The following is a 9,392-nucleotide window of genomic DNA, read 5'->3' as shown; positions in this document are numbered from 1 at the left end:
CGGCCGCTGTCGCTGCCGAAAAGGCCGTTAAGGCGGCATAAGCGGCTAAGGTCGCCGCCGCAAACAAAACTGGAGGTGATCAGATGACCCCGGAAGCATTTGCTCAGATGCAGGAGCAAATAAAAATATTAACCCATGGGTAACAAACAGCGATGCAGGAAAACGCAGATTTGCGAAAGCAAATCTCCGAGCCAAGCATCCTAAATATACGACACAATCGACACGAAGAAGAGAATGACAGGGAAGAAGGCGAATCCAGTGAGAAGGAAAGCCAAAATCAAGAAACATGGCAAACCACCCCCAGAAAATCCACCCCATGAACAAGAGGCATTGTTTAAGATGCCAGACCAGATTGAAGGGCTAATGAATTATATCAAAGCACAAACTCCTGCTACGGTAGAAGAGTTGGTGCAGAATACGAATTCACCTTTTACGCCCGAAGTCATGGGGCTGCCTATTCCAAGGAAGTTTAAGATGCCCCAGTTGGAAACGTTCAATGGCTCCACGGACCTATTGGATCATTTGGAAACGTACAAATCTTTGATGCATCTCTGCAAGCAGTACCGGACGAGGCAATGTGTCGGGCATTCCCTGTTACCCTCAAAGGAAGTGCCCGAGCTTGGTTTAATAAGCTCCCACCCGAAAGTATATGTTATTTTAAAGAGCTTAGTACAAGCTTTGTAAGCTACTTCATTGCTGGCCAACGCTACGGCAAACCAGTAACACACCTCCTGACGGTGAAACAAGGAAGATGGGAGTCATTAAGAGAGTACACCACTAGATTCAACAAAGAGGTGGTTTAGATAGATGAAGCCAACGATAGTGTGAGCATAACTGCGTATATAGTTGGATTGTACTCAAGATAGTTTCTGTACCTCTTATCGCAAGAGCCGCCCAAAACTCTAGCAGAGCTTATGCTCAGAGCTCAGAAACACATGAATGCAGAGGAAGCTGTCTACGCAAGACGTTCACGTGATGGCTTTGATCCCCAAGTAGGGCCGCCACAGGTTGGTGAATTTCCACCACTAGACAAGAAAAGAAGAGAGGCTACCCGCAAGACGGGAGGCAAACCAAAGAACAAAAAGGTAGACTCAAGATCTTCCCCAAAACGGGGAGGAACTGGAGGCCCTCCGCAAGGCAAGTATAAGCAGTTCACCCCGCTCATAGCTATGGCAGAGCAAATCCTTAGTAACCTACAAGATGACCCGAACCTCAAGTGGCCCGGGAAGTTGAGAACTTATCCTAATAGGAGAGCTAAGGACAAATACTGTAGATTCCACAAGGACCATGGTCATAACACGGATGATTGTATCGACCTAAAGCAGCAGATCGAGGATCTGATCCAAAGAGGGAGACTTCAACGTTTTGTAACGAAGAAGTGTCAGAAACAATCCTGGAGGGAAGATACACGCAAGGAAGGTAGAGATGGCACAATGCCCCGATCAGGTCCTATTGGAGAGATCAAGGTCATCCATGGAGGATTTGCTAGAGGTGGGGAGTCTAGCAATGCCAGGAAAGCTCACCTAAGGAAGCTAAGAGCAGAGGAACACTTGGAAGTCAACACAGTTGGCCGTCCAAGCAAATTTCAGAAAAAGGAGGAAATATCCATTATTTTCTCTGAAGAAGACATCAAGGGAGTTTAGATCCCTCATGATGACCCCCTGGTTATAACCATTGTCGTGGCGAACTACCTCACATGTAGAGTGCTGATAGACAGCGAAAGCTCAGCCGACATCCTCTACCTCCACGCGTATGACCAACTAAAGGTTGGACGAGAAAGGCTAAGGCCTATGACATCACTGCTAGTTGGATTTGCAGGTACGCCCGTTTATCCAGCCGGTCAAGTAGCCTTACCAATCACAATGGGGTAAGAAAGAAGTCAGATTACACGCATAATAAATTTCATAGTAGTCGACTGTCCCTCAGCATACAATGCAATACTGGGTAGAACAACTTTGAATAAAATTGGGGCAATAATTTCCACCTATCACTTGATGATAAAGTTTCCAACACCAGAAGGAATTGGTTGCATAAGGGGAGACCAAAAAGCAGTACGAGAGTGTTATGTCACCTCACTTAGAGGAGCAAACACCACAATGAGCATAGAAAGTCTCGATACACGAGATGAAGAAAGGCTCTAGCATGGATAACCTATGGAAGAGCTAATAGAAAAACCCCTAGAGCCAAGACAAAAGGGTAAAACAGTAAGGATTGGCACAAGATTGAGCCCAGAAGCATGAGCTGAGCTGCTGCAGTTCCTAAAAAGAACAAAGATGTTTTCGCATGGTCCCATGAGGACATCCCTGGAATTGACCCAAGGGTCATATCCCATAAGCTGAACGTGGACCCCACAGTGCGCCTAGTAAAACAGAAGAAAATGGCATTCGCTTCGGAATGAAATGAAGCTGCGGCCAATGAGGTAGACAAGCTCATACAGGCGGAATCCATCCGCGAAGTTCTCTACCCCGATTGGCTAGCCAACGTAGTTATGGTGAAGAAAGCCAATGGCAAATGGAAGATGTGTGTAGACTTCACCGACCTCAATAAAGCATGTCCAAAGGATAGCTTTTCCCTACCAAGGATTGACTCCTTGGTACATTCTACTGCTGGGCACGAGCTCCTGTTTTGTTTTGCAAGTTCAGGTCGGAGCTAACGACAAAACTGATTCATCATGGGGCATATGGAAATTTGTTTGATTGTTAACTTTAGAATTCTTGCAATAGTCGAGGGGTGTGCGCAAACTAACACAAACACCCGGTTATAAAAAAAAAATTATTAGCAAAGAAATTCATTTGCCCGGCCTCTTCACTAGTAGATTATATATATCCATGTCAATATTGGTGTGCAGAAAGTCTAACTATATACAGACTTTAAACACAGACATAGGGATCAGATTGAGCTGATTTTTGTCAGGGGACCTTCAAAAAAATAATGTATGTTTAATGAACGGCTCGGATTGTTTGTGTGAGACCCGTAGTGGACCTCACACCGTGATCGGTACACAAAATCTATGCAGTTAGCAGTTCTCATTGGTGTGTGTCGCATAGCGGAAATTTTTTTTTTTTTTACAATAGAGTATCCGTACTAATTTATTTATGCACACCTTGACAAAATTTTGGGCCATGAAGTTGGTGATCGGATGAACTTCCAATGACCCTAAGTATTTTAATAGAGTATCCGTACTAATTTATTTATGCACACCTTGACAAAATTTTGGGCCATGAAGTTGGTGATCGGATGAACTTCCAATGACCCTAAGTATTTTTTGCTTGGCAGTGAGAGTTGAACTAGCAAACCCAGTTGAGCTCAAAGTTAACCTTCTTAGTTGCTGTCTTGTTCTCATCCAAAGTTTGCATGGAGTCTGGCCTAGAGATTATACTCCATATGTTGAGAAAATGATCCTATAAACACAGGTTAATCGTGGGATTCCAAACCAAACAATTAGGCCTCCACCTCTCATGAATATTGAGTCCACTACAAGAAAAATGAAAATTGGTGACGAAAAAGTGGCGACGAAATTTAATTTTGTCACTGTTTTAACTTCTGTGACAAAATAATTTCATCACCAATTATACTTGTTTAACGACGAAAAATGTATTTCGTCACCAAATCTTAAAAAAGGTGATGAAATTATTTTTCGTCGCCAAATGAGACCAATTTAGTAACGAAATATTTTTTTCGTCACCAAATGCTTAACTTTGGTGACGAAAAATAATTTCGTCACCATTTTAACGCTTTCAGTGACAAAAAATATATTTCACCGTTAAATGGGTAACTTTCGTGACGAAATTTATGAATTGCGCTTTGTCACTAAATTTCGGACATAGCTCTTTACTAAAAACTCCAATTGAGATAATTCAAATTGGGTTTGAATAATAACTCAATCAGTGGCAGAGGGAGAATAGGACGAGCGGGGGCACGCGCCCCCACTCAATTTTTTTTTAATTTAAGATTTTAAAATGTATATTTTGTATTTTCTCTAGTTAATTGTATTTCATAATTGTATTTTCTCTGGTCGAATATCATTTCATTCTCAATTTCTTTTCCACATATTTGAACATTGTCATTATACCGGCGAAATGAGATGTCTAATGTGAAAAATAGCCACCACTTACTATTTGGAACTCTCTAATGCATAACGTCTAAAATTCAAAAATGCCTAAACCATGGGTTATATGTTTTATACTTTAGCAATTATTAACAATGGGAGCAATAATGCTAAATATTGTGTAGTGAATTGCTTTTAGACTTGATCCGCTAAGACAATTCAAGTAGTTCGATTGTTTTTATATTCTTTGTATTTTACTATATTAAAAAATTATGTTAGGTTTTTCAATTCTTAGCACAAATGTTTTAACATTGCTTAAAACGAAATTTTATGGTTGAAATGTGTTTAAAAGGTGCCCCCACTTACATAGTTTTCTGGCTACGCCACTGAACTCAATTGCCTACAACTTTCACGTTTATCAAAATTGCTAATTTTAATGTTTAAAGGTTCAAAATTACATTTGAAATATATTTTCATGTTAAACATATATGTTATATATTAGATATTTCAAATATTTTATTGAAAAGTGTGTGTGGTGCAGTTGGTCGGGGCTTATGCGAAAAACTCAAGGGACTCAGGTTCGAAACCTACTACGAGCAAGAAAGAATGATTTTTTTCCCATATGAAAACGTCTTTTGCAACGAAAAATTTAGTCACCGATTTCTTATATTGGTGACGAAATTTTTTGTCACCGATGTGACCCATCGGTGGCGAATTTTTTCATCGTCAAACAGCACAATAAGCAAGGAAAAAAATTTCGTCACCAATTATTCACTTTTTGGTGACAAAATATTTTGTCATGAAAAGGCACTATAGGTGACGAAAAATAGATTTCGTCACTAGGTAGGAATCCTGGACAACCTTTAGTCGACAAATTTTTTTTCGTCACCTATATTATTTGTGACGAAAAACATGTAATTTGTGACGATTTTCATTCGTCACCCAATGTAATTTTTTTTGTAGTGGTCATTGACTAGCCACCTCTTGGATTATGGAAAGACTACAATACACACCCTTTATTTGGGTGTGTATCATATGCACCCCCAAAATATTATGATTATAGAGAAAATGTTACGAATCGTATTGCTAAAAAATTACAAATCGTATAAAGGTTACGAGATACACCAAAATATTATGAATCATAATGAAAATGTTACAAATCGTACTGCTGAAAAGTTATGAATTTTAGAACAAAAGTTACGAAACATAGTAAAATGTTATGAATAAACCACAAAATATGTACATATAGTACACCATTTTAAGAGGTGTATATTGTAAATTTTTCCCTTGGATTATAGTCGCGGATCACATGCAGATTTTGTTCCCCACTTTGATCCTATATCCGAAATGTTTTAAGTATGAATCATGATCTTATGTGGTTCCCCCCTCCCCCTAAATCGTCACGTGATTAGAAATGAAACTCGTGGTCGTTTCATTCTGATGATCCTAAACGTCTATTCTAAATTAAAGTTCTCGACCTACCCATTACGTTTATAACAAATTAGGTTCATTGGGCATCTGTAGTCATCCAGACAAACTATGTGTCTTGAGAGAAATGTACCTCCATATTAGACGATCTATTTCGATTTAATTGATCGTTCAATTAACATTATCGTTTACGTGGACTTTACAATGAAATGTTCAGATCATCAAAATGTGACTGTGACCACACGATTACACAGGACCATATGGGTACTCGGTTGTTGGCACAGTGTTTAGATTTTTGAAGAAAGTAACATGGATTTATGGAGGAACTTCACTCATGCCCTACCATGTGGGCTAGGGTCGGAACAGCAATTCCAAAGTATTTATTCACAGTTTCGCTCAATCTCACCCATTCATTCCCGTAATCAATGGCTGAGATGTGTTTTCAATTTTGACCAGTAAAAAATAGTTGTTACCAGTCACAATTGATTTTTAATCCGAACCGTCCAAAATAATTTTGAACGTACACAATTTAGCACTGTAAATCTTCTTTACGGAACCTTATGTAAAGAAGATTTTCTCATTAATTTGAAGCTACACACATTGACCTGTATTTGAGTAAGCAAGCCAAACCAAAAAATAGAATACAATCATCGTACGAAACTAAACATGGAACATATTTAAATCTGGGATGCTAAGACCTCATCCTAATGTTAGCTACATATGCAAGAGACTTATCTACCTTTGCCGACAGGAATCAGCAGCGAAACTATGTTGGGAATGAATCGAGGTTGGCCCCCAACATAGTTGATGTAATATCCAATTTCAAGTACTGTTGATAATATTTGTTTATTTGCTACTTATAATCGTAATTACTTTTGTTGGATATGATAAAAACCGTTGTTTAAGTTATATTCACATTTTTAAATTTCTTGCGCAAATATAAGGTAAGCATGTGAGTGTTGCCGAAGCTCTTGGTTTCCTAGTGGCGACTAAGGTTTGAGTCTCACGGAAATCAGAATTGGAGTTTAGGGCTATAGATAGTCTCTGAATAGGGTTATGGATAGCCTCTAAACTCTCATTAACTAACATATTAACACCCCACTAATATATATCGTTAGACAAAAAATAAAAGTGTCAACCCCCTTCGAAGCAAAATCCTAGCTCCACTGTTAATAGAAATAGGAAACGGGGGTGGACAACCACCTACTTAATTTCATCTAAGGCCATATCCTAATATATGGAATCAGCCCAACGACTTTAATAGCTACTGCTATATTAGGACCCACCTAGTCGTACGTTTTACCCCTTAAATTTGTAAACTATGCAGCTACCAACAATAAATGGGCTTTGAAAATTACTATGTTTAGATTTAAGGCGGGACAACTCTCCTTTTTTTTTGATATGCTACTACTATAGATAGAGTCTCACATCTGAGATATACTAGTAGCTTAGCCTATTTTTTTTTATTGGTTACCAAAAAAAAAAAAACTTAGCGTATTTTTTATGCTTCATGACAATAAATGGGTATAGAAGATTACTATGCTTAGGCTTGAGGAGGTACAACTCCCCTTTTTTAATATGCGACTACTATAGATAGAGTTTCACATCTGAGATATAATAGTCGCTAAGCCCATTTTTTAGGCTTGATGACAATAAATGGGTATTGAAAATTACTATGCTTAGACTTAAGGCGGGACAACTCCCTTTTTTTATATGCGACTTCTATAGATAGAGCCTCACATCTGAGATATACTAGTAGCTAAGCCTATTTTTTAGGCTTGATGACAACCTATCTTTTGTGATTTAAGGCCCATACGATATCTAGGCCTTTTTAGGGAGGGCCTCAAAGGAAGCACTCTGATAATGTGACATTACGTAGAAATAAGGGAAATTTAGAGGTCGGTCCTGTTTTCTAGGCTCGGATTTCAACTAGTCCTGACAAAAATATTCCTTCTTTATTTCAGTTCTTTTTCTTGACTTTTCATGCATTTTTACTATTTTGCCCTTCCTCTTAACTTTTTGTGTACATGTCTATTTTTATTAAAATTTATATTTTTAGAATCAATTACTGACTCATATTATTTTGGACAAAAATACCCTTGGCTATAAGAACTGTGTATTTTCTATAAGAATTGTCTTTATGAGAACTCATAAAAAATACACAGCTCTCATAGCCATTGCAAATGAAAAATATATAATTCTCATAGAAAATACACGATTCTCAAAGAAAATATACAGTTCTCATAAAAAATAGTGGGCTTTGAAAATTACTATGTTTAGGCTTAAGGCGGGACAACTCTCCTCTTTTGATATGCTACTACTATAGATAGAGTCTCACATCTGAGATATACTAGTAGCTTAGCCTATTTTTTAGGTTCGATGAAAACCTAGCTTTTGTGATCTAAGGCCTAGATGATATCTACTATTTAGGCTTTGATAGGGATGGCCTTGAAGGAAGCACTCTGATGCGGTGACATTATGTAGAAATAACAAAAAAAACAAATAAAAAAAGGCCTAAACCTATACTCTTACACCGGGCTAGAAAATAGTTTCCAAGTACAAATATACTATCTTGGAAAGCAAAAAGCTCCATGATACAATACATTATATTTAGCAAAAAATATGTCTACTAAATGTCAACCCCCTTCGACCCAAAATCCTGATTCCACCACAAATAGAAATAGGAAACGGGAGTGGACAACCACCTACTTAATTTGATCTAAGGCTATATCCTTGTACGGAATTAGCCCAAAGAGTTTAATAGCTACTGCTATAGTTGGACTCAACTAGTCGTACGTTTTACCCCTTAAATTTGTAAACTATGCAGCTATCGACAATAAATGGGTATTGAAAATTACTATGCTTAGGCTTAAGGTGGGACAACTCCCCTTTTTTGATATGCGACTACTATAGATAGAGCCTCACATCTGAGATATACTAGTAGCTTAGCCTTTTTATTTTTATTTTTATTGGTTACCAAAAAAAAAGCTTAGCCTATTTTTTAGGCTTCATGACAATAAATGGTACAGAAAATTACTATGCTTAGGCTTGAGGAGGTACAACTCCCCTTTTTTAATATGCGACTACTATAGATAGAGCCTCACATCTGAGATATACTAGTCGCTAAGCCCATTTTTTAGGCTTGATGACAATAAATGGGTATTTAAAATTACTATGCTTAGGCTTAAGGCGGGACAACTCCCCTTTTTTATATGCGACTACTATAGATAGAGCCTCACATCTGAGATATACTAGTAGCTAAGCCTATTTTTTAGGCTTGATGACAACCTATCTTTTGTGATTTAAGGCCCATACGATATCTAGGCCTTTTTAGGGAGGGCCTCAAAGGAAGCACTCTGATAAGGTGACATTACGTAGAAATAAGGGAAATTTAGAGGCCGGCCTTGTTTTCTAGGCTCGGATTTCAACTAGTCCTAACAAAAATATTCGTTCTTTATTTCAGTTCTTTTTCTTGACTTTTCATGCATTTTTACTATTTTGCCCTTTTTAACTTTTTGTGTACATGTCCATTTTTAGTAAAATTTATATTTTTAGAATCAATTACTGACTCATATTATTTTGGACAAAAATACCCTTGGCTATAAGAACTGTGTATTTTCTATAAGAATGTCTTTATGAGAACTCATAAAAAATACACAGCTCTCATAGCCATTTAAAATGAAAAATACATATTTCTAATAGAAAATACACGATTCTCAAAGAAAATATACAGTTCTCATAAAAAAATACATAGTTCTCATAAACAGTTCTCATAGATTATACACATCTCTCATAGAAAAATACACAGTTCTCATAGACAGTTCTCATGGACAATACACAATTCTCATAGAAAAATACAAAATTCTCATAGAAAATACATAGTTCTCTTAGGATATACACAGTTCTCATAAAAAAA

The sequence above is a fragment of the Rhododendron vialii genome, chromosome 2a, assembly GCF_030253575.1.
Source record: "Rhododendron vialii isolate Sample 1 chromosome 2a, ASM3025357v1".
Lineage (NCBI taxonomy): Eukaryota > Viridiplantae > Streptophyta > Magnoliopsida > Ericales > Ericaceae > Rhododendron > Rhododendron vialii.
This window is presented reverse-complemented; position numbering follows the sequence as displayed.